This window comes from Theobroma cacao, chromosome 10 (assembly GCF_053813885.1).
Source record: "Theobroma cacao isolate CCN51 chromosome 10, ASM5381388v1, whole genome shotgun sequence".
NCBI classification, from domain to species: domain Eukaryota; kingdom Viridiplantae; phylum Streptophyta; class Magnoliopsida; order Malvales; family Malvaceae; genus Theobroma; species Theobroma cacao.
In genome coordinates this window covers 9,602,165-9,628,226 of record NC_142648.1, presented here as the reverse complement: position 1 = coordinate 9,628,226, position 26,062 = coordinate 9,602,165, and the positions used below count along the sequence as shown (strand labels likewise).

Here is a 26,062-nt window from a genome sequence, read left to right as displayed (position 1 = left end):
GATGCAACTCCGAGATTAATTCTCGTCTTAATCAACTATCAACAAACTGTCCTGAGCCTAAAAAATGGATAGGAAGAGGGATGAGATTAAATAATCCCAGTGAGTAAACAATTACCATCAAAAGCATCTAAAGCCGAGTAGATGGAGACAATATAAAAACATTATATCTCAATAATGTTCATAACACAAAATTCGTTTCAATCTATACCAAATAATTTCTTTTCATCAAAATTTCCCGGCTTATGAATTTCTTAAACTTGGCCCCTGCCAGAATCATTCTCCCGGGTACCTTCATCAAGGTATCCCACTGAGACCGCCAAGGCTGTTCAATGACCTATACCCATAAACATGTTTTCACATTTAACACACAACCATTCCTTGGCGTTGGCTGAGTCTCACTCTCACGTGGTGGCCCAAACGTGAGGTGCACTCAAATCATACCTCAGGAGATACTTCACCCAACATCTCCCCCCGGAGGTAAATATATAATTGAGTTACCGTGCCCCTCTCATAGGTAGTCCACGGAAACCCCCACCACTACAGTGACTGTGAGGTGCATTCAAATCTTACCTCAGGAGATACTTCATCCAACATCTCCCTCCAGAGGTAAATATATAATTGGGTTACTATGCCCCTCTCATAGGTAGTCCACGGAAACCCCCACCACTGTAGTGACCATTTAATATACCACCAGACCCATAAAATTTCCAGTAGCATAATATGGCGAATAAAATTTAATCCAGTCTACCGAGACCAATCCAAAACTGTTCATATATTTCATGCCAACCCCAAAAATTTAGCCATCATGCTACCATAGTGTCATAAGCCCCCATTTTAATAACATATAAAATCATAAATTTCAACACAGTCTCCATATTCTCAATTTTCCCAAAACAATATTTGATTTCAAAACCAATATAAATCTCATTTTTATTAAAAAACATTTTAATTAGAAAATATAATATTTTATAATTTAAGCTCACCATTCAATAAAAGCATCAAACAAGTATAATAACTCTAGATATTTAAGACGATAAGTTGTCCACTCACAATTCTAGGAGTCGATGTACTTCTAATCCCAGTCTTCAAGCACAATCTCTGTACTTTTACCAGTGTAATTTGCTCACCACCTATCCACAATGTACAATACATAATTCACCACATCAATGCTTGACTATTATAAAATCAATTCAGGCTCAGTATATATGCATGATATGACATGCAACTTATCCGACTACCGCTTAAATGCGGTGCTAACCTAATTCGGCCTATTACCTGATTAAATTACTAACGCGTCCAATTTAATCTCAAATTAATTTTTTTCAGTTTCTATACCTCAATTGCACCCAAATTGACTTAATGTTCCTCAGTGTGGTGCAAATTATCAATCCCAATAACAAATTACGAAAATACCCCTAATGGGTAAAAATTCATATTTTTGCTTCAAAAATTCCCATTATTTTTCTAGACTCATAATTCATCATTATTCATCATAATTCCTCAAATAAACATCAAGATCATCAGCCAATATTCCCCTAGAAAATTCAGCCAATAATGGTAATGGAGGAAAATAAATTCTTTTCATGTTGTTTTGTTCCTAAATATACTAAACTAACTTAAAACACTAACATAACTTAAAATCAAATTAATCTAACAAGTTTCTCTCTTCTAACCCATTTTTCAGAATTGAATTCATCATAATAACTCAATATTCAACCATGAAAATCAAGAACAAAAGCATGGGTAAGCTAGGTATCAAGGAGAACTAAAGACCTAGCTTGTTTCCTTGATTTCTTCACTTTCTCTTTGAATTTTCACCTAGGTTTTCTTGTTTTTCCCTTTGTTCTTCCTCTCTTTCTCTCTCTTCCTTGCTTGGCCGGCCATATGAAGAAAATGGGCTGATTTTTATAGTTAAATAATATAATAATCTAAACTTGCCATATGTCACTACATTATTGGTCCATTTTTTAAAATTCTTATCTTTTAAGCTTTAAATCTCCACCACACATTATTCCTTCAAATATCCATAACTTAGATAAAATTCACAGACTTATCCAAAGTCTTGGTGAAGTAATTTTTGAAATTTACACTTTTACCCTCATAAAAGTAAAAAATTACATTTTTACCCCAAAAACTGAAAAATTACCCATAGACATATTTTTCATCCCTTATACTCATACCATTCTCCAATTTGTCAAATGTGATCTAAATTCTCTCAAAATCTCAAATTTTGTCCGTGATTGGAAAAATTACGATTTTACCCCTACACTCCAAAAATCACCGGAATTAAACTTTTTCACTTCTAAACCTCAAATCATACTCCAATAAGTCAAATGGACCAAAAAATCTTTTTTAAAAATTCACATTTTATCCTCAAGTGGCAAATGACCATTTTACCCCTAGATAGTGAAAATTTCGGTTTGACTCCAAATTGATCCTCGAACTCCGAATTACCATTTTGAATCATCCCTAAACTGTGAAACTCCTAATTTCACCTTAAAATTCTTATTTGAATTAGTTCGAGAATTAATCGACTTAATCCATTAGGGGTAATATCGTCTTTTAACGATTCCTCGAGCTTCTTAAATATGCAAACATTCTATTGAGCATGTAAATGATGTCATAATTATTTTATAGAACAGGGTTTGATAGTCCAAGCTCTTCTTACATTGCTAACATCCAACTTTCCTCTTTTTCTACTTTTTTGAAATTTTTGGGCTCCATTTAAGAGATGAAGGCTAACTATTCAGAAGTTTCTTTGAGTCCTTTTTTGTTCTTACACCTTCTGAAAGTCACCAATAATATGCTTTTATGGATGATCTTTGACATATTTCCAGCTTTTTAAAAGATTATTGTGTTGGTTTTCTACTCTTTGTAGATTTCCAAAAGATGGAACTTTTGTTGCTCTTTCTTGAGAGTTTTCTTTACTATTTTTCTTATTTTCCAAGCTCATATTTCCATTTATTTTTCAAGATCCTCTACATCGTCATCATCAACTATAGCTTTCTTTTGCATAGCATTAATTTCATCAAAAACAAATGAATAGATTCTTCAATAACTAAAGTTATTTTGTTAAATACTCTAATGCTTTTGAATTTAATGCATATCCCAGAAGGATGGATTCATCACTCTTAGCATCAAACTTTCCAAGATTGTGTTTTCCATTATTCAATCCAAAACATTCGCTTCCAAAACTTCTTAAGTGAGAAATATTTGGTTTTCTACCTTTGTACAATTCATAAGGAGTTTTAGAAATCATAGCTCTTATTGAAACTCTGTTCAGAATGTAGGTTGTTGTGTTAATAGCTTCTACCCAAAAATACTTTGGCAAATTGTTTCCACAAAGCATGGTTCTTGCCATTTCCTTTAAAGTTTGATTTTTTCACTCAATAACTCCATTTTGTTAGGGTGTTCTAGGTGTAGAAAAGTTGTGATCAAAGCCATTTTTATTGCAAAAGATTTCAAATTCATCTTTTTTAAACTCACAACCATGATCACTTCTAATGCTAACAATGAGGATTCTTTTTTCATTTTGAACTTTTTTACAATGATTTATAAATGTAGGCAATGCATCATTTTTATAAGCAGGGAAGTAAACATATGTGTATCTAGAATAATGATCAACTATAATGAAACCATATGATTTCCCTCATAAACTAGTCATGTCAATTGGACCAAACAAGTCTACATGCAATAATTAAAGTGGTCTAGAGGTTGATATGACCTTCTTAGCTTTGAATGAAGTTCTAACTTGTTTTCCAAATTGACATGCATCACAAATTTGACCATTTTCAAAACTAATCTTAGGATGTCTAATAACTAGATTTTTTTCTTATTAATTTTGAAATGGTGTGCATACTTGCATGTCTAAGTCTTGGATGCCATAACCAGCTGTCATTCTCATCATTTACCATGAGACACATTTCACATTCTAGTTCAAGATCTTCAAGAAAAATTACATACTTGTTTTTAATTCTTTTTCCAGTGAATGCAAATTTGTTAGTGCTGATATCTATACCTTTACGTTTATATGAATCAAAGCATACTTTAAACCTTTGTCACAAAGTTGACAAATACTTAATAGATTATGCTTTAAACCTTTGACAAAGAGAACATGATTGATTTGAGCTTTAGAGTTTTTACCAATGGTTCCTACTCCATGAATTCTACCTTTTGAGTCATCTTCGAAAGATATTGTTCCACCTTTTTTCTTGTTAAGTTAAGTAAACAGCATTTCATTCCCTGTCATGTGCCTTGAGTAGCCACTATCCATGTACCACGGTTGTTTTTCTTTTATTAAGCCTTTAAACATTTGTCCTCTTGGTTTAGCTCAACCTACAAAACAAATTTTCAATCTTTCTTTATAGTACTCATTCCTTGATGGGTCTTTGAAGGCCAGTTGATACATGAGAGCCTTTTGGCACCCAAATCATTTTTGTTTTGTGATGACCTTTTCTTCTATGATAGCATTCATAAGAGAGATGACCTTGTTTGTCACATATACAGTACCTAGATGAGACCATGAGTATTACTTTTAAAGTTTACATTTCTTCTTAGTGCCTTTTTTGTTAAGACTTTAAGAGCAACATTTTCATCAATTGCCTTTTGCAAGGCCTCATTCCTGTTTTCAAGTTCTAACTTCAAAAGTTCAGCATCTGTTTTTGAATGCTCAAGTTCAATTTGAAGAATATTTCTTTTTCCAAAAATAGAGTTAAAGTCATGTCTTAACTTTTCTAATTCATCCTTAAGAGATGTAGTCCTTTTATTTAAAACCTTATATTTCAAAGCAAGCTTTTCAAATTCAGCATATAAGCGTTCATATTTTTCTTGGAATTCATCAATTGAAATATCACAAAGATTAGAAGATACCTCAGATTCATCATCTTTGGCCATTAAGTAAAGGTTTGCCCTTTTTTCCACTTTCTTTTCATCAACCTTTGAACTAGATGTGTCACTATTAGACTAGGTTGCTGCCACCATAGCTGTTTTTTAATTTTTGTTCTTCTTGAGAGTTTTTTCCTTGAGCAGCGGGCACTCCGATCAAAAGTGACCAGGTTTCTTGCACTCAAAACATATTAAATCATCATTCTTGTTAGGTTTATTTTTGTTTCTGACTTTCCATGAAAAACATTGATCTCTTCAATAATTTCTCCTAGCAAGTCTTCTATCTCTTTGTCCCATTAGCTTTCTAAATCTTCTAGCTACCATGGCCAACTCTTCATCGTTGTCACATGATAGATTTTCCCACTTTTCTTCAAGGTTGCTTACTTTCAAGGCAATGCTTTATTTTTTTCTCTTTAGCTTCTCTCTTGTCTTCTTCATGCTTCTTTTAAAGCTCCAACTCATGAGTGAAAAGTGAGCCATAAATCTCATCAAGAGTGATAACATTTAAGTCCTTAGCCTCTCGAATAGCAGTAACTTTTTGCTTCCAGTTCTTAAGTAAACTTCTAAGAAGTCTTTTGACAAGTTTAGGTTCAGGTATTGGCTTACCTAATTGACTAAGCTTGTTGGTAATATTGGTGAATCTATCAAACATACTGGTCATATCTTCACCAAGCTCCATTTTGAACATTTTATTGTTGTGGGTGATAAGAGCTATTTTGGACTCCTTGACTTGTGAAGTCCCTTCATGAATGATTTTAAGTTTATCCCAAACTTGTTTGGCAATGGTACAACTTAACACTTTATTAAATTCAATGGGAGTCAAGGCACAATGTAGAGTATTGATAGCCTTGAAATTTGTTTGGACCTTTATTGTTTCAACTTCAGTCCATTCAACTCTTACCTTAGGAATTCTTTCACTAGTCACAATATTTGTAATATAAGGTCCATCAGTGATTGCATCCCACATTTTATAATCAATAGCTCTTATGTAAATAGACATTCTAGTGCTCCAATAAGGATAGTTTGATCCATCAAACAGAGGTAGTCTATTTGTCGATTGTCCCTTAACAACTAAAGATTTTTGTAGGGCCATTTGGATATCCCCAAAGGATGTTAAGCCTTAATCAAGGAGGGTTAAGCTCTAATACCACTTATTGGTCCCAAAAAGTGAGCAAGAGAGGGGGTGAATAACACTTTTCGAATGTCACTAAAATTGGTTCCTCGTTAAGAGCTTGTGAAAGGAAGTTCATGAGACAAATTTGAACCTTGTTGGAGGAGCAAGTTAGGAATAAGTAAAACAAAGACATGAAAGAAAGTGGGTAATGCTCAACAAGTTATAGTGGTTCCGTCCCTTTGACCTATTGTGAAATCTCACCTTTAGTAAAAGGATAAGTTAGGAATCCTAAGGTGAGTATATAGATTACATATTTTGAGCATCAAGCATAGTTTTAACTTTCAAAAGAATTCATTGACACTTTTGGTTATCTATCACTTTTGAAGTAAAAAATTTTCTAACTTTGGAGGGTCAAAATATGTGATTTTTACAGAACAATCTTCTAGAGATAAAAAATGGCAGTAATGATTCCCTTGAATTTTAGATGATCAAAAATGATTTTTCCATAATATTTGGAATGCGTTTGCTATGGTATATGGAAGTCACAAATTTAATTTCAATCAAATTTTTTCAATTTTGTTCTTGAAATGAAAAATTGGATTTTGATTATTTTGGATTTTGATTTTTTTTATATTTTTATTGAATCCAAATGGGGTGTTGTTTTCTTATTTACATTAAATATCTTAAGTAAATGGAGAGTAAAAAGTAAAGAGGACATTTACTTAAATAGTATTTAATGTAAATAAGCTGTGCAAGTTTTTATAAGCAATCTGCTTCAGAAATTGCATTTTATCTCAAATATATCAATACATGTTCATGATGTATCAATGCATTTAGCCCAAAAGGGTTTCTAATGAACATGTAGCAATACATGTTCATAATGTATCGATACATTTTCCCCAATATATCTATACATTTTGCCGATTTTTGAAAAAATAAAAAGGGTCAAAGGGTATTTTCACATCCCATAGTATAAATATGACCCCAACTTCGAGGGTTTTTCATTTTAAGCTATCTCTCATCAATTTTTCAGCAACTCTGAGCTTTCTTAAACCCATTATCACCCTAAATCATCATTTTGGAAAATTAGAAGCTTGGTTTTGGGTTTTCTTAACAAAAGTGACATCTTTCAACTTTTAAATATTGATTTATGAATTTTTCAGCACTAAAAATATTATTTTTATGCCCAGATTTTCTGTTGAACATTAAAGCTCAAAGACTTTGTGATTTTCCCTAACATCAAAGCTCACCTAAGGTAAGGATGAAATATTTATGGGTTTCTAAGTGTGGGTTTTAGTTAAAACATTAGCTTAGCTAAAGTAAGTAGTTTCGATAGTACCTAGAATGATTATTACAGGATTTTTAATGTAAGAAATGGTTGTGATGATTGTTGTATGATAAGAACACTTGAAAACTCCATGGATTTCATCAAAATAGAGTTGTGATCGGAGTTAGGAATTGAATCTCCAACTAGGTGAATGGATACACTACTTTCAAATTATTTTGATATGTAAAGGAAACATGATTTCTATGAAAAGGATTATGTATATATGTTGAAATGATATCTCTAAAATGGTTTATCAAAGGATTTGAGTTTCAAGAATGAAAGAAATGATTTTCTAAGTAAAAAATAAATTCTTAGTGATTGTGATATGATTGATACAATGGTTTACAAATTGTTTATGAATCTGCTATGTATGTAAATATCTATGTGTTAGTTTTCAATAAGGAGGGACAAGCACCTTATATTTGAAGTCCACTCGATTACTCCAATCTTCAGACTAGCGTGGGTATGAGATATTGTATTTTTATTTATAGATGCTATAATGTGCATGTTTAGTATGATGAATGCCATAAGATTATGTGCGTGATGTAAATTCCATATACCATTATGAGATAATTAAGTATGCATGATGTATGCTATAAGATTGTGTATATGATGTAATTCCATATACCATATGAGGTGATTAAGTATGTGTGATAAATACCATGAGATTATGTATATGATGTATATTCCATACACTCCATAAGATTACTGAGAAAGCATGATGAATGCCATGAGATTATGTATATGATGTATTTTCCATGTACCTTATGAGATGAGTAAGCTTATATGTGAAGGACATTCCACATACCTAATGCTACGAGTGTAAAAACTCTATGAGTGTGATTGATTCCACTCTCATGAGGTGCAAGTGACAACTTCACTCCTATGATGCATCATAAATGTCCAAGGTGCAATGGGATTGTACATTGCCACTCAAGTCTGATGGGGGGCATACCACCACAAAGTATGAGTTTAATGTTAGTGGAATGATCATAATTATTATGTTTATGGCATGTTGCATACTAATGTTGTTTGAGCATTGTTCAGATATGTATTTTATGATGACATGAAAATGTGCTTTGTGAAGAAGATTGAGCCTTAAAGAAAGTCCTAAGAGGTAGAGGAACTTAAGGAATGGTAAAAATGGAGGATTTTGCCCATAAATTTGAGTTATAGGCTAAAAGTATCGATACATTCTATATAGAATGCTTTAGGAGGCTTTTTGTGTGAAATGTATCGATACATTTTACCAATGTATCGATAGATGTATGAAAGTATCGATACATTCAAGAATGTATTGATAGTTTCGGTGTATAATAGGTTGTTTGATTGAATTTGATGAGAATTTCAAAGGTAAAGGATTCCTAAAGGTCTATATTGAAATGTTTTCATACAAATACTATTCAAACATGTTCAAATAACATGTTTTATGAATTCTATGATTAAATTGTTTATGAAAAACATGAGATTTTAAGTGCATATTTATGAAATACTCTTATCCCCTGGCTTGTTCCCTTCCTGTATCCACTCTTGGAGTCTTTGTGACTCACAAGTTATTTTTCCCATTTATTTTTTTAAAGATCAGTGATAGCGTCTAATAGAAGCCAGTATTACGGATACTAGTGTCCAGTCTTCGTTATTTGGTAGGTGTCTAGTAGCCACTTGATGCCTCGAGGGTCGATCATGTTTCGCTGATGAGTCAATCTTTTACTTTATGTTTATGATTATTGACTATGAACATTTTTATGCTAATGTTGCTAATGATGGACATTTTATATTGATAATGTTATGTATGAGATCATGATGATGGCTCAAGAGCCTACATGGACACCCAAGGCTGTTGTTGACAGCTAATGTTAATGTACACTATGATAATGACACTTTTCCATTTATCTATATGTATGTATGTATACCAAATGCTTGAGCTTATACATTTAAGTTGAGAAGTTCCTTAATTATATAATGAGTTTTATGAATGTATGTATTATGAATACATACATTAATGGATATTATATGATGCTTTCGCATGTGATGAGGAATGTTTGATGATGTTATGATAAGAGGCTTGCTTAGGCCTAATGGGTTATGCTTGTTTAGGTCAAGACGTCGATCTCGATCCCTTCAGGAAATGGGATGTGACACCTACATCCACTACGTTGATCTTCCAATTTCAAACTAATTCACTAAAATCAGTGGAATTTCTAAGCTTCCACTAAACTTTTACAATGGCTTTTCACAGGCTCAACCATAACCTTTAACAATGGTTTTCCTTAGATCAACCAAAACCTAAAACAAAATTTTTTAAGGCTAAGTTAGAACCTACAACAACAAACCAAGCTAACTTGAGCTTGGTAAACCCCTCAGAGTGCCTCACACACTCTAAGTAAGTAAGAAATACAAATATGAGGATGTACCTATGATCACTATGTTGATTTAAATGGTACAAGATGAGGTGTAGAACTTAATTACAAAGATTTGAGTGGAATAGAAATGAAATGAGAGGACTTTTGCTCTTCTCTTTTCTTTGAAGCTCTTAGATACATCTCTTACTCTTTTTAACCATTAGGGATGTCTTTTATACTTGAAAAATCAACTCTAATGAACTTGGATAACTTTTGACCATTAAAAATAGTTCAAGAACCAGTCTAGCTGTTATTTTGTCTTCAAGTATTCAAATTCAAATTTTTTGACAATGAGTATTTAACTAGTTCATTATCGACTTTAGTGGACTAAGTCTTCTTTGTTTTATAGTCTGTTTCACTATGTTAATTGGTTAAGAATGGCTTTAATTGATTAAGAACTTGCTATTTTCAAGCAACAAACATCACCAACCTTTCTTTGTTTGATTAATCCTCCTTTTAATTGATTTAGGCTAATCTTCCTTCAATCTTAAGTAGTCATTAGATTTGTTTGGCCAACCAAGTCTTTTTCAACTGTTGTTCAGAAAATCCAACTTGTCGAACTTCCTTTAAGACTTTATTTTTAAGTATTAGTTGATTAACTCCCTTGGCTAATCAATTAAAAGCCTTATGTTTTTGACTTATTGTGTGATCCTTTATCTTGGTGAGTTTTGATTGTTGCTTTTGAATGATCATTCTATTAAGTGACTTAGATTTTTATCCTACACACTCAAGTAATATGATTAGACATTAATGAATGGGAAAGTTTTGTTATCATAAAAAACTAAAGGAGTCAACACAACTGAAATTCAAGTATGGTGGAACCTTAACTACGAGGCTTCTTGCCTTGATGCTTAAGTTCAATCAATATGTGATGGACTTCAAGCACACTATGGCTGAACACTTAAGGGCTATGTCAACCATGATAAGAGAGATGAAAGAAACTAGCTATGCAGATAAGCAGTAGGTCTTAGCTGTCATCAAGTCAACTCCCTAAGTCCTCATGGGAAATGTTAAACTTATATTAATACACAATGAAAGGATAAAGACTTTTGATGACATTTCCCACCATCTAGAGCTTAAGGCAGAGTGTAGAGAAGCTATCCATAACATTGCCCTGATAGCTCAAGCTAGAAATCACAAAAGGTATGTTCCTCAGCGAAAGAGACAACAAAAGAAGGGAAAGATTGGAAGCCTAAAGCCTAAAATTGATAGAGTCACTAAGCGCCAAAGAAGAAAGCATGGTGGGAAGAAGGATAAGTCTAAGTTAAAATGCTTTAATTTTGGGAAGAAAGGACATTTTTCTAAGGAGTGCACTGAGCCTAAGAAGGTTCATCCTCTAAATCACTTTAGAACTTATGTATGTTCTCATGTGTTTATAGCTCATTCTCTCCTCGGTTAGAGTGTAGATATAAGAGCAACCAAACACAAAACCTGCAACCGAGCAACGTATGTAGATTACCATTATTTACTAATGGGTAGACACTTTTTCATGATTGGGAATGGAGAATAGAAAGAAGTGCTAGGAGTCGGAACTTAGCAACTCACAATGTACAATGGGCGAAAATGGCTCATACATGATGTGCTTCATACTTCGTCTGTACGATGTAATTTACTTTCAATTTTAGCATTGATGGGTTTAGGATTTAATTTTACGTTCGAGAATTATAGTTGTCTATTTTTCTTCAAAACACATTTTTGGGTCATGGTTATTATAAAGACAGTTTGATTATGTTAGATTTGGATTCTAGTAATGATGTTACTTTTGTTTCAAATTCTTCTTCTGATGTTATAAATGATTCTGTGAAATGGCATGCTAGATTATGACATATTAGGCAAAATAGAATGTCCAAATTGGCTAGAGAAAGGCTATCGGGCTCACTCGTTGAAGTTAAACTTGCTACATGTGAGCCATGTCTTGTTGGTAATTCTAGCAGAAAACTTTTTGGGAAGGCTAAAAGGGCCACCTATCTTCTAGAACTTGTCCATACGGACATTTGTGGGCCTATGAATGTAAAGGCATGTAATGGCCCATCCTATTTCAATACATTCATAAATGATTACTCACAATATGGATCCATATTTCTATTGTCTCACCGTTCTGAAGCTTTGTATTGTTTCAAATGCTTTATGATAGAGGTTGAGAATCAGAAAGAAAGGAAAATTAAGGTTTTTTACACTGATAGAGGTCATGAATACCAATTTGATAAGTTCAAAGAATTATATGAGGAAAAAGGAATTTGTTGACAATTAACGATACTTAGAACTCCGCAACAAAACAATGTTGCAAAAAGAAGGAATCGTACTTTGTTAGACATGGTTAGGTCAATAATGGCACAAACTAACCTTCCAATAAGTTTTTGGGCGGATGCCTTTTTGACCGCGGCATACATCCTCAACTATGTGCCTTTAAAATTTGTTTCCACAACTCAATATGAGTTATGGAATGAAGGTAAGCCCAATTTATAAGGCTTACGTCTTTAGGGATTAGCAAAGTACATACATCATTTGTCACGATCCGATACTCCCCTCGAGCCTATGACAATCGCTGCGACGCTCCGATAGACATTCACTGCCCGGAATGCCAATCGAAACCTCTCAAGGCTTTAATATCAGTTTTTCGCAACTATCCTGTGAGCAACAGTTGTTAAGTATCACGTTTTGAGAGATTATAAACTATTTCCAAATCAAAACAAAAGAAAAATAATTTTTTCTCACAGGGGCATTTTGGTAATTTTTTCTCAAAAATCTCGAAACCAGCTAAAAATGTAGTACGCGAGTACAAAACACATAATTCATAATCAAAAATAAATTTGGATGTCTAAAACATTCATTTAAAATGAAATTATGACTATTAGAATAAAATAAAAATATAGAATAAAATATTCAATTTTCTCATAAAACAATATTTTTAGAATATTGCATAAATAAATTTTTGTAGCTTAAAAACAAAATAAATTCATATATACTGTAATACAGTAAGCCAGAGTATTTAATTTAATTTACAGTAACAAGTGGGCCCTCGAATAACCAAAAGTACGAAAAACTGTGAACCTACAGTTTGGAGGATGCAAATCCAATGGTAGTCCTCGATGAAATCAGCTATCTATAGACTATCCTAAGCCTGAAATGGGTGGAAATGAGGGTGATGAGATTATATAATCCTAGTGAGTAAACAAATACCATCTAAAATATCTAAAGTGGAGTAAATGGAGACAGATAAAATAAATCATCATACTGTAATTTATCACCTTTCAACTCATTGCAACCAAATAAAATCAATTCATATAAATCGAGTAATCAACATGGCTTATGAATTTCTTAAAACTTTGGCTCGTGCCAAAATCATTCTCATACCCAGTTATCAGGGATGCCTTGATCGAGGGCTATCCCAACCGAGTCCACCAAGGCTATTAAAAAGTTATTTACGCATAAATCATGTTTTTATTTTAAAAACATAGTCGTTCCTTGGCATTGGCTGAGTTCCCCTTCACGTGGTGGTTTAGCGTGAAGTGAACTCTAAAGTTATACCTCGGGAGTTACCCTACTCGCCTCTCCAACCGAGGTAAAATATAATGGGATTTCGTGCCCCTCTAATAGGCTGGTCCACAGAAAACCCGCCCCTTGTAGCAAGTTAAACCCACCATACAATAAAATTTGTAATAGCATGACATGGCAATTATTTTATTTTACAGCCTTTCAAGGCAAATCAACAATTCATATATTTTCAGCACATTTGCCAATTCAACCATTCATGCCAATATTATCATAAGCCAATCAATTAGAAACATAAATTCACAATACATCAAATGGTCTCCAATTACTCTATTTTCAAAGCCATCATTCAATTTCAAGACAATTTATAAAATCATTTCGTTTAAACACATTTTGTTTATAAAACATAAAAATTTACCATTTAAACTCATTTTTCATAAAATCACAAAATCGGATAAAAATCAATTTAGATAGTTAAGAAGATAGTAAGGTTACTCACTGTATCAGGAGTTTGAAATACTCCTATTCTCAGTCCTCTGACACAACGTCTTTACCCTTGTTAGAGGGCTCACCACCTATACACAATACACGACACATAATTCAATATACTATGTCATACCATTATAAATCTATTTCAGGCTCTTTACTAATGCATGAAATGGGATGCAAATTGTTCGGATTATCGTCTAAACACGGTGCTCTACACAATTTCAATTGTGTACCAAAATAAATCGATATTGGCCTAGTTCGATCTATTACTCGATTAATTGGCCAATATGTCCAATTCAACACTAATTAACTCCATTTTTCTTCCAATTCTCCAAATCCTCAAACATAAGTCAAATAACATAAAATTTAGCAAAATCATCTCCACGTTTTCTCTTGAGAATTTCGGCTACGGTGGGTGCATCAACACCATGATTTTTCCTACTTGATTTTCTCACCATAATTCATCATTTCCTAACCAATTCACTTGAAATAAAATCAAATCCACCATCCACACTCTACAAGGAAAATTCAGCCAATGATGGGTAATGGGAGAAAATGAATTTTTCTTGTTGGCTTTTCATACTACACATCACTAACTAACTAAAAACACCAAAATACTTTAAAATCTAACCAAATCATCATCAAATTCTCTCTCTTAGGTGTTCGGCCAGCAAGGAATTCATCATGAAAACTTGATTCTCAACCATGGAAAATGAAAAAGGATGCATGGGAAAGGTAGATCACAAGCTAGAATCGAAAAATCTTACCTTTTGTCACTTGTTTCCTTGAATTTTCACACTTTTCCATTGAATTTTTCCACCTAGGGTTTTTGTTCTTCTTTTCTTCCTTTTTTCTTCCTTAGGTTTTCCTTTGGCCGGCCATATGAAGAGAAATAGGCTGATTTTGTGTTAATTTATAAGGATAATAATTAATGGATGAGAATTTGACACATGTCACCATTCTATTGGTCCATGTGTCATACTTAGCCATTAAGCAATCTCTCTCCACCACTTAAATTTTCTCAATAATCCATGATAATATTAGGTAAAATCCATGTGCTGGACAAGTGTTGGGTGGTGCAAAATTACAATTTTGCCCCTAGGGTGGCAAAATGACGATTTTGCCCTTTATGCTTGAAAAATGTCAGAATTAAAATTTTTCACTTCTCAAACTCAAATTATACTCCAAATGATCAATCTTAGTCAAAAATTTCATCCAACACTCACGTCTTAACCTCAGGTGACAAAATGACCATTTTGCCCTTAGGTCATGAAAATTCCAATTTGACTCCAAATCAGTCCTCGAACTCCGAATCACCATTTTAAGTCATTCTGAGAATTTAAAATTCTCAATTTGATCTTAAAATCTCTATTTGGACTAGTTTGAGGCTTAATTCAACTTAATTATACCATTTGGTACATTATCGTCCTTTAACGATTTCCAAGGTACCCAAGTAATCAAACATGCATTCTTATGTAAGAATGGCATAATAAACATATTGTAGAGTCGGGCTTGACATCATTCATCTCATAAATATGGGAAACTTGGCCCTAATGATGGAGTAAGATCTTTGTGGATTGAGTAAAAATCTATTAAGTAAGAAAAAACTTACTTTTTATTTTGAGATTCTTATTTTCGAACACCACCACACCAATGAATGATTTCTCGACTAAATAAGTTTACCACTTATTTTTCAAAAATGCTTTCAACTTGAACCTTGAGTGGACAAGGTGTGGAATGCTAGACTACAAGATGGCAACTAGTTTTATCTCTCTTTTCTTCCTAAAATTGATGGCTATTTTTCTTTCAAAAAATTCACCCAAGAATGGGAGAGAGGAAGAAAGAAACAACAAAGTTTAGAGGAATAGAATATAAGTGATGACTAAAACTTTTTTCAAGAAAAAGAATACGTACTTTCTTTTCTTCCAATCTCTTCTCTTTTTATTAAAACTCTTGCCTCAAAAGTTTAATCAAAATCAAACACCTTTGAACCAATCTTGACTATCCATTTAGACTTATGGAATCATCAAACATGCTCCATAATTATGAAAATTAAAATTAAAGAAAAAATATTTTAATTCTTTAATTATCATTTAGAGTTTTGGATAAAATAAAACTTCTTATTGAATAATAACCCTTATTTTATTATTATCCATCTTTATTTAAAAAGAATTAATAGTAAATAAAAGAGTGATAGTCAAATATGGAGTCCCTTTTTTATCAACATGGATGTCTAGATTCGTTTTGCAAGAATCCTTCTAATATTATCTTAATTTAAGACAACTCTTGTCTTTAATTAAGAAAAAAATATTTTGTCTTGTTTAAATTGAGACAAATATGTTTTCTTGTCTAGATTAAGACAAAAAATATTTTTCTTGTCTTAAATTAAGACAAACATATTTTCTTGTCTAAATTAAGACCAAAGATGTTTTCTTGTCTAAATTAAGACAAACATGTTAAAACTGCCAGTTTTGTACATAATTTAATTAATCAAATTAATACATGCATTCCAACTTAAACAAGTTGAATTCTATGAAACTAAGTGGGGAATCTATTTGGACATAGATATTCCAAGCCCTAGTAAACTTAGAATTATCCTTAATCTCATTGAAAATAATGCAACCTTATTAACCATGAAATCACTCCACCATAGATTCATGGTTGCACTTTTCGATTAACTATAATTATAAGAAACAATTCAATACTAGATATTAATTATTACTTGTCCAATTTCAAACCTTATATTGTGAACCTCATAACCATCCAATGACAAAAGGTGAAATTACTGTTATACCCTTTATGTCAATTTCATCCCCTAGCCTCAAATTTCATCCAATTAGTGATTCAATACTCTAGATCTAATCTTTGAGTATTTAGATGTGATGAATAGCTAATTCATCAGTCCATTAGGCCTAAATTAATCACCAATCTTCCTGAAATCACTAAAAGTGAAGTTAATGCTATGAACTCCATTATTTCAATATATGTTCCTAAATGTTCATCTCGATTATAATCTCAAAATACGAAGTCTAGATCAACACTTTATGATGATCATGCTCATGCTCATGGTAAATCAAAGATTATAAAGAGATTAAACATGATTCCGTTATTTGTTAGGATTTTGGTTCTACTATAAGCAAATGCATAAATGTGAGATCAAGATTTAAGTAACGATTAAACTAAAATTTGATTCTCACATGATTCTAGTTCATGTTATAGTGTCATTACTCAAAGTCAACCATTTTGATGATTTGAAACTCATCATTCATTTGAAGGGAATCACATTCATTTCTTTGGAAGTAATTTGGATGCTACAGCCTTAACACAATAAAGTGACCAGTTTTATTATATGGTTGTGAACAATTTTTATATTCAATTAAAATACATGTATCTTATGTATGACTCTTCATACAAATGTATTTTAATATCTTAATAGAATCATGGTACCTTAATAACTAGATAATGAATGCTTACTTAAAACAAACACTTCGTCTTATTATCAAAATGTACTTTTATTGCAAATAAATTTAATGAAAATAAGAATATACTTGCTTTCCAAGGCACCATATTCTCAAAATTCCTAACATCTAAAGCTATTAAGTGTGTATTTATTAGATACTCAAAACATTCTAAAAGCTACATAATGTATGGGGAACACCCTGATGGATGGCTAACTGAGATGGAATCTCGTGATGTTGATTTTCTAGAAGATGACTTTCCAACCATAGGTAAAGTTAAAGAAAGCCTTAAGCTTTAGGCCCTTTGGGACTTAGATCAATGATATGAAGTTGAGATTTAGTGTTGCTACTTTAGCATGATTGCCAAAGGTCAACAATGATGTGATCTAGCGAAACATGACTAGGAAAACAGTCAAATTTAATGGATTGACATGAGTATCCAAGGAAGAGTTATTATACATCTCACATACATGGTCTATAACTCATTGCATGGGCAATTATAAAAATATTAGTTGCTAGATATAACCATGAGTTTAGACACATAAAGAGATTTTACATGGCTCTTACATGTTGGAAAGATCAAATATGTAAAATCTTGTGTGATTAATTTGGGGTATGACGAGACCTCGAGTGGTGTTATGTTAGTAAGATGGTAATTTAATATCTTACTACTCACCGGTACCTTTATTTTCTCGTCGGTGGCTGATAACTCTATAATATAGAGTTATTCGAGCTTAATTTTAATAATAATTGGGCTTAGTTTTTGTAGTAATGAATAAAAATTAGTAGATTTTATTTAATTATTTTAAATTAGTTATTTTAGATGAGTCAATCTAATCTTAGTTAATTTTATGCTTAATTTGGTGTTAATGTGGTTAAGATAGATTGTTATTAATTTATTTGTGCTTTTGTAGGTGTTTGAAAGAAGAATTTTAGTGAAAGAAGAAAAGTAATTTCAAGGTGCAGACTTTCAATGCATATGTTTCGGTATTTTGGCCATAACTTTCTTAGACCATTGGAAAGATAAGAGAAAAATATACAACTTTCATGTTTACCACTTCACCTAGTTTGGCCTGAAAGATGGTCAAAAATCTTGTCGAAGTTGACATACTACAGCAATCCTAGAGCAATTACGATATCTGTTAATTGATTTGGCAAAGTTGCGACTTACATAGTCTGATGAGAAAATTTCAACTGAAATTGACTTCTTTCTTCACCCAACTTGGCTTAACTTCAAAGCCTATAAAAACAACCTTTCAGAGGACTTAAAGAGAATGAAGAAACACCAAATTGACATCGGAGAGTCAAGCCACAGAGTCATTGAAGCTAAGAAGAATTTACAGAATTCAAAGAGATTTGAAGATCAAGAATACAATTCTTAAGTTTTTCTATATTTTCTTTTATTCTCTTATTTTCTTGATTTTGTTTTTAATGTTTAGATTTTATTCAATGATAATGTGTGACTTGATGGTGAACTAAATTTTTAATCTAAGATTATGGTTGAACTCATTATGTGGTCTAAATTATTTATCTCTCTTTTACTTATGTTTGATAGATTTAAGTTGTTTATTTTATTCTGTTCTCAATGCTTCAATTGCCTGATCACCAATTAGATTGAATTGGAAACCTAGGTTAAACTTTAACGAAGGAGATTTAGGTAGACCTTGAATAAATTAGTGTATGATCGAATGCACTTAGTTGATTAAGTGGTTTGATTTGCATATAGGGCAGATATACACCTATAAGCCATACATAGCCAAGATTAGAGCACAAACTTAATGAATCTTTCTTCAATATAATTTGCATAGACATATAGTAAATTAATTGAGAAAGGTATTTTATGAGAAACTCGACAAAGACTTGTAAATAATTTAGGACTTTAGGTTACCAACTTAATCCATTAAACTGAGTTAAGGGAGAGAGACAATAATCAGATAACGTTTTGAGAGATATCATAATCTTAGGTCTGGTAGTCATTCATATTTAATAAAGTAAATTTGCATAGATTAGTTTTCGTTATTAGTTTCTTAATTTAAATTTTTCTTTTTAATTTTAATTGTTTAGATAAAATTAAGGTGTATTAATTTTAATAGTTAACTGTAAAGATTAATTCAATTCTCTGTGGGATCGACACTCCACTTATCTCTATATTATCTTTGCGATACGTACACTTGCATGTGTAGAAAATTGAACAAATTTTTGGCACTGTTGTCGAGAAATTGATTTTTAATTCTTTTTTGTTAATATTAATACCAAGCATTCTTAATTTTAATTTAGATTTTTTTAAAATTTTTTCTTTTTTCAGGTACTTTTGGTTGTTGTATGCGACAAGCTCGAAATTTAAAAATTGTTCCTTTTGATCCAGAAATCAAAAAAAAAAAAAACTTTTCATACACTATAGAAGAAAAATAAAAAAAAAATTTGCTTCAAGTAAAACAATGGCTGATCAACAAAAGGAAAAGACCAAGCCTATAAGGGATTATGAAGTCCCACAACTACAAAATCTCCACTCTAGTATCTGAAGACCTCCTATTCAAGCCAACAATTTTGAAATTAAGCTATCAATCATTCAGACTGTTGTTCAATTTGGGATTTTGCCTAATGATGATCCGAATGCTCATATTATAAATTTCTTGGAAATCTGTTATACATTCAAGGCTAATGGTGTTACTGATGATAACATAAGATTAAGGCTTTTCCTTTTTTCATTGAGAGATAAAGCAAAGAGTTGGTTAAATTCACTTCCTACTGGTTCTATTAATACTTGGGATGATTTGGCTCAAAAATTCTTAGCAAAATTCTTCCCACCTACAAAGTCAGCAAAGATGTGGAATGATGTCACTTCTTTCATGCAATTTGATTCTGAATCATTATATGAGGCTTGGGAGAGGTATAAGGATTTGATGAGAAGATGTCCTCACCATGGATTACCTAAGTGGCTGCAAGTTTAGACCTTTTATAATGGTTTGATGGGACTTTTTAGAACTACCATTGATGCTGCCGCTGTAGGTGCACTCATGAGTAAATCCATTGATGATGCTTATGATTTTCTTGAAGAGATAGCTTCTAGTAATTATCAATGGCCATATGAAAGATTAGGTACAAGAAAAATTGCTGAAATTCATGAATTAGATGTGATAAACATTGTTTCTAAACAATCGGCCTCTTTCGCAAAGAAAATAGATAAACTGAGTGTTAATGCTATTCAGAACTCCTTTATGACATGTGAATTTTGTGGGGAAGGACATTCCAATGACAATTGTCCCATTTATTTTGAGCTTTGTCAATTTGTTGGAAATAGGCAACAGAACAATCCTTATACCAACACTTATAATCTTAGTTGGAGGAATCATCCTGATTTTTCATGGAATAACAACCAAGGGTCTACATCAACGGCTAAGTCAAACTTTCCCCCTGGATTTCCATCTAGAGACCTATGCGAGAGAAAAAGCTTCAATGGAGGATATGTTCATGCAATTCATGACAAAGATGATGCATTCATGACAAAGACCGATGCATTTATAACAAAAACTATGCATTTATGATAAGAACTAATGCCTCCATTCAAAATCAAGCAGCTTCCATTAGAAATCTTGAGATACAAGTAGGCCAACTTGCCAGTGCTTTAAATACTAAACCTCACGGTACCTTACCAAGTGATATTGAACCAAACCTAAGAAGAGAAACTAAGGAACATTGTATGACAATTACTCTCCGCAATGGAAAAGAGGTATGTAAAGAGGTAAGTAATCAAGCATTAAATCTTGAGATTTCAATTCAATCTGATGAGAAAGAAATTGAAAAAGATGCTGAAAAAGATATTATGGTTGAAAAATCTGCTAAAAATTCAAAAGAAAAATCACAATCTGCTCCACCACCTCCACCACCTTTTCCTCAACGTTTTCAAAAGCAAAAACTTGACAAACAATTCTAGAGATTTCTTGACGTATTTAAAAAACTGCACATTAATATTCCTTTTGCTGAAGCTTTAGAATAAATGCTAAGTTATCTTAAATTCTTGAAAGACATCCTGACCAAAAAGAGAAAATTGGAAGAGTTTGAGACAGTTGCACTTACTGAAGAATGCAGTGCTATAATCCAGAATAAGCTTCCATCAAAGCTTAAAGATCCAAGGAGTTTTTCTATTCCATGCATTATTGGTAGTTTAAAATTTTCTAAAGCTTTATGTGATTTAGGTGCTAGTGTTTCAATAATGCCTTTGTCTATTGTCAAGAAACTTCGATTTCAAGAGATACAACCTACTACAGTTACCTTGCAATTAGCAGATAGAATAATCAGACACCCAGTTAGGATTATAGAGGATGTTTTGCGTAAAGTTGGGCATTTATACATTCTAGTAGACTTCATTATGCTCGAGATTGAAGATGACGTTGAAATTCCTCTTATTTTTGGAAGACCATTCTTAGCTACTTTTGGAGCAATTATTGATGTGAAGAATGGCAAAATAACTTTCAGAGTTGGAGAGAAGGAAATGGTATTTAATTTGTTCAATGCAACTCAGTATCTTTATACAGATAGTTGCTATAAAGTGGATTTAGTTAATGATGGTAAAGGTAAGCCTATTCCACCACCTTCAATGAAGCAGGCTCCAATTCTTGAGACAAAACCACCACCACTTTCCAGCTATCTTGATTTTGTGGTTGGACAGCGAGTAGTATTTTCTAATTCACAACTTCATCTTTTGCCATGGAATCTTAGACCATATTGGGAGAACAAGTTTAAGGTAGTAAAGATTCATCCTTATGATGTTATCGAGATTTATAGTCGACTTACCAGAGCAGTCAAGGTCAATAAAGAAAATCTCCAGTCATATAAAGTAGTGTAGAAAGGGGTACCATAGTCAAGCTAGTGACTATAAAATAGCGTTTCTTGGGAGGCAACCCAAGCATTGTAACTTACTTTCTTTTATTTTTTTATCTTTATTTATTTATTTAATTAAATTATTAACACTCTCTTTTAGTTTTACAGGAACATGTAAAAAAAACAAAAACAAAAAAAGAGAGTAATTTAAAAATAAATTTTTTTTTTAGGAAGGGGTTAAGCCGAGGCTCCATAAAGGGAAGGCCGCAGCGTAACGAAGCCCCCTCAACGTGGGCCGCGACACCTCCTAAGCGAGGTCGCAACCTCACGGCAATTACCCACGAGGGGCATAGGGCCCACAAAGGTGAAGCCATTATAATACCCCATATATTGATATGGTGACTAATAAAGCTTACTAGATGCCAATTGAGGTTAATTATAATATTTAGAAATGATGAAAGATGAAAGGAATAGTTTGGGATAAAATATTCCGCATACGAGGAAATAATAATAAAATAATAATATTTTTATCGAAAAAGAATTTGTGAGATAAAAAGTGATTTGGAAATCAATTAAGGCATAATAAGGTATTTTGGATACCAAGGGGACAAGAGGAGACAAGAGAAAATTTTTGAAATAAAATAATATTAAAATATTAATATTTTATTCAATGTCAAAATTTTTCATGAAGAAGGAGTACATGATCAATCAAAGTGGGGGTGAAGAAGAATGAGAGAATTTTGGAGAAAAATGACGTTAATGGGGCCGCGTGTCTTTATTAAGTAAAGATAGCGCGAGTAAATAAATATTTTTAAATATTATGGGGACACCGCGTTGGAGTACAAACTTCATACTTTGTTTTTACATGTGTAGAAGAAGGTAATGGAAGGAAATTTGAGTTAAATAAGTTTTGGGAGGACTAAATTAAAATGGAAGGAAACAAAAAGGGCAAAACGGTAATTTTATGTGAAGTTTCGTCGAAGCTTTGACTCTGATTTTTTTTAACCAAGACCATCCTTATCCTCTCCCACCATATTTTTCTTCTTCTTCATCCATGCTCCACACCATTCTTGAAGCTTCCATGCCATTTTCTCTTTATCCACCATGAAATCAAGTTTTCTTCACTTTCCTTTCCATGTTTTCTTTTCCTTTCCTTTCTTCTCCAAACTTCTTGAGCACTAAATTTACAACCTTTAACCCCAATTTCCAGCACATCTAAACCCTAGGAGGAGAAGAAAGAAAAAAAGAGAAAGGAAGAAAAAGCTTGGTTTTGGTGATTCAAGCAAGGAACGGTAAGAATTCATGTTTTTGGCTCGAGTAGTCTTTGAAAATGAGTCAGTGACTTAGAGAAATGTCTTGTGGCAGCAAAGATTGGCTTGATTGGAGAAAAATTGGTAACATGTAAGCCAATAAACCAATGGGTATATGAAGGACTCAAAGTGAAAAAGGAAAATGGTAAGCTTAACACTATGTTTTAAAGCTTACGGTTAGTTGAATATTGTGAGGAATTATGGTTGTTGAAAGAATCTATTTGCCTAAGCTAGTTAAAAATTATTAAGATTGTATGGCATGTTGTTTGAAAGAAATGAAAAAGGAATATTGTGGATGGAGGATTAAGAAACAAATTATTGAAAGTTAGATAGATAACGATGCATATAAACTAGGAAATGATCAAGTGAAAGTGAGAATGATTGTTGCCGCCACATATGTGGATTATGTGTGAAAATATAAGATGGATTTGGGCAAAAATTATTTAGAAATGTTGAAGTAGGCACGTGGCATCATAAATAAGTTACCGGTGATATAATCTAAGGAATTACGTACGCAATGGATATAAGTAATTTTAGTAAAAATGTATTAAGAGGTAAGTTAATTGAAGATGGTTTCATAATATGATGAAAAATATAAATTTGAGTAAGGATTAATTGATTGAAGTGCTGCCCGTATACGTATGTAATTAAATATATTGAGTTCGTATTATTGTTAGGAAGTGCAAGGATAAGGTTAGAGATGTGGTGGCGTGCCAGAGTAAATAATGAGTGACCGGCCAGTGAAAATAGTTAGAGACACCTCCAAACAAATAGTGACTTAATATCTCATTGTTTCCAGGTGAGTGAACTTGAATTAAAATGTTTTGGGATATATACATTTATGTTTGATTGAATCCCCTAAAATGTTTTATTGGTTTTTCTTCAAAAACTTGCACGGGAACAAACCTTTAGTGAAATGTTTTTGTGATGTGAAACATGATTGTGATGAATCTATGTACTTCTATATGACGTTGATATGTATATAAAGATATATGATACATAGATATATTGTTAAGTAATTTTATATAATTGGTGTGACCGTGCATGTGCGGAGTGGGCAGTGCACATGCCGGTTGAATGACAATGTCGTGATAATTACAACCGTACATGTGCGGAGTGGGCAGTGCACATGCCAGTAATGATGCTATGGTGATATTTACAACTGTGTAGGTGCGGAGTGGGCAGTGCACATGCCGGTAATGATGTTGTCGTTATATTTACAACCGCGCATATGCAGAGTGGGCAGTACACATGCCGGTGATGAGCACATGAGCTGGGTGAGATGGGGTGTCTGGCTATGTGCACGATGTGAGGGGATGCACATGAGCTGGATGAGATGTGGTGGTATACTAATTAATATATGCTTAAGTATATGTATATACAATAGAAAGATTATGATTATAATATGTGATTATATGGCATGATGAATCTTGAAAATTTTTCATTTTCTTATGAATTGATTTTATTGCAGCAAGAAACATTCTGTTTATACTACCTTGCTTGGATGATTGCTGAAAATTCTCTCTCTTTCCAATTTCATGCTAAATATGGTTCCTTCATTATGAAATGATTTAATAACCAGAGGTTTGATGGAAGGATTTTAATAAGAACGTGAACTAAGTTACATTGTTTTCAAATATGTGCATCATGATTTCTAAACCTTCCTTAACGTTGTTTGTTCCCTTCCTATGTTCACTCACTGAGTTTATACTCACGTTTTTAAAAATTCATGTTTTAGATTTCCTGAGTTAAAGGTGATTGGATCCTAGGGCGAAGTGCTCCTCCCTATCCATTACTCAGTAGGTTTAACGTGGCACTAAATGTTAGCAACCGTGCCCAAAGTTACTCTGTTGACAATCAAGGTTTAATCATGTGTATATGAGTACTTGGTGTGAAATACTAAGAATCATTTGTTAATTTATATATGAATATAATGGTTGATGATACCATTATGAATGCATGATTGGGTTTTATGAATTGTTTTCAAAGGAACGGTATTTGAACATTATGAAATTTCAGATTTTAAAGGAATAGGGATTAATGTATAAGATCAATTTAGTAGGCTTGCTTGGGCTTAGTAAGCTGAGCCCATTGGGTCCTTGCACCGGTCATGGCCCAGGAATTGGGCTGTGACACCGCGACCCCAAGTTTTGGGCTGCAAAAAAAAAAAAAAAAAAAGAGAGAGAAAGCCCACTACCCCATCACCCCCTTCAAAAGTTTTGCCAACCCATAACCCAATAAAACTCCTCTTTTCTTTTAAGTGATATTTTTTTATTTATTTCTACATTAATCTTTATTTATTATCTTTTGTAGTAAAAAAAATCCTCCTAAAAAGGTGAGAATGACAAAGATGACAATAAGGAGGAGAAGGATTAAAGCTTCTACAAAATTCATCTAATCATCAGGGGAGTATTCTTTCCCTTTCTTTTATTTTCTCTAACATTGAGGACAATGTTTAGCTTAAGTAAGGGGGTGAATTTATTTTTTTGGTGATGAATATTTTGTGGAAGTTTAGATTTAATTTGCATGCATAGTCATAAATAATTTAGGATTAGTTGGTAAATGAATTTATTTCTTGTTTGAATTTTAGGAATCTAGAGTAAAGTTGTTTTAATTTTCTATTTCTCTATCCAATGATGATAACTAATTGTCTTGAAGTCTTAACTTTTGGTGAATAAGGTTTTTGTTTGGATTCATGCTAAAGTTTTTTGTTAAGTATCATTGTTAGGATGTGATTTCCACAATTTTGAGCACTAAATCTTTTA

At 32.6% G+C, this 26,062-nt stretch overlaps 1 non-coding gene and 1 pseudogene across 1 annotated transcript; one reads left to right on the top strand and one right to left on the bottom strand.

Annotated features, from left to right (window-relative positions):
* Positions 1-19,988: 19,988 nt before the first annotated feature.
* Positions 19,989-20,095, bottom strand: LOC148760359 (small nucleolar RNA R71). The gene has a single exon (XR_016023303.1). It is a non-coding gene; the product is annotated as a small nucleolar RNA R71 (small nucleolar RNA).
* Positions 20,096-20,989: 894 nt separating this feature from the next.
* On the top strand, positions 20,990-22,012 carry LOC148760358 (uncharacterized; annotated as a pseudogene).
* Positions 22,013-26,062: the final 4,050 nt, after the last annotated feature.